Below are 1,528 nucleotides of genomic sequence, written 5' to 3' on the forward strand. Positions count from 1 at the left end.
TGTCACTTACGGGAGGTACTTGGAGCACCGCAAGATGCAGAGAGACAGAAAGCCACAGAGACAGAACGGTGGGTGCCAGGGGCTGGGGGAGGGAAGCTGGGGACATCGTGTTCAACGAGTTCAGAGTGTCAGTTCAGGAAGACGGAATGTTCTGGAGACGGATGGTGGTGATGGTCGCACAACAGTGTGAGTGTGCTTACGGCCGTGGAGCTGTACGCTTAAAAATGGCTAAGTTGGTAAATTTTAGGTTATGTGTGGTTTACCGCAATTAAAAAGATACAGACCGACATGTGGATGCTAAAAGAGCCCACAAACATGGCCAGCCCTGACCACGTCCATGGTTACCAGCCTGGGCCAGGCTGCCTTTATCTCCCATGTGGACTGTTATAATGGCATCTGCCTGGTTTCTGCTTCTGCCCTGGCCGCCGTCTTTCTGTTCCAAACATCATCTGCTCAAAAACCTCTAAGCACCTCCTTCTGTCACTTGGAGTAAAAGCCGAAGCCTCTACATGGCCCACATGGCCCCTGGTGGCCCTCTGAGGCCACCTCTGACTATTCTCCTCCCCTACAGTGACTTCTTGACTTTGCAGTTCCCCAGATGGGTCAAGCACACCCCTGCCCCAGGGCCTTTGTACCTGCCATTTCCTCTGCCGGAAGTACTCTTCCCCACAGCTGCGTGGCTTAGCCCTTCACTTCCTTCACCTTTCTTCAGGTTTCAGCTCAAACGGCACCCTGGCTAGGAGCCTTCCCCGACTGCCCTGCCCCTTGTCTCCCCCACACCATCCATCTTCCTTGCCTTCACACCAATCAACCCCTGCCACATTTGTTTATTCATTTATTCCCAGTTTGCTGCTCCCACTAAAATGTGAGTTCCAGGAGGGCAGGTCTTCCTCTGTTTGGTTTGCTGTTGTATTCCTAACACCCAAGAACAGTGCCTTGCTGGTCTTCAGTGCTGAATAAATAATTATTTAAGGGATGAGTGGGTTGAGACTTCTCACTTCTTAGACAGTGGATTAACCAGGGGAACACAAACCACTCCAGATATCTCCAGCAAGAAGCGATTTAAGTCGAGGAATAAGGGTCTTGCAAAATCACCGGAAGGGTGGGGGTGCAAAGGTAAGGGGAAACCATCATAGCCCTGGGAGGTTTCAGAACCCTCAGGGACCATTGCCAGGGTCACATCGGCTGCAGCAGCAAGGCACAAATTCCCTGGGAAATGAGGCCCTCGCAAAAGCCCTGTCCGCCATGTTTGCCTCCTCCTGAAGCGGGAGCCACATCTTCTTCTATGTGGCTTCTAGACAGCCACATCTATCTCTCCCATCTTCCTGATGTCACTTGCGTGCTCTCATTGGTACAGTCTAACCTGGAATCCTCCTGGTTGGTATTCTGGGAAGTGTAGTTCTCAGGCTTCCTCCTGGTTGGCATGCTGGGAAATGTAGTTCTCAGGCTTCCTCCTGGTTGGCATGCTGGGAAATGTAGTTCTCAGGCTTCCTCCTGGTTGGCATGCTGGGAAATGTAGTTCTCAGGC

This window comes from Herpailurus yagouaroundi, unplaced genomic scaffold, assembly GCF_014898765.1.
Source record: "Herpailurus yagouaroundi ecotype Mexico unplaced genomic scaffold, PumYag 205, whole genome shotgun sequence".
NCBI lineage: Eukaryota > Metazoa > Chordata > Mammalia > Carnivora > Felidae > Herpailurus > Herpailurus yagouaroundi.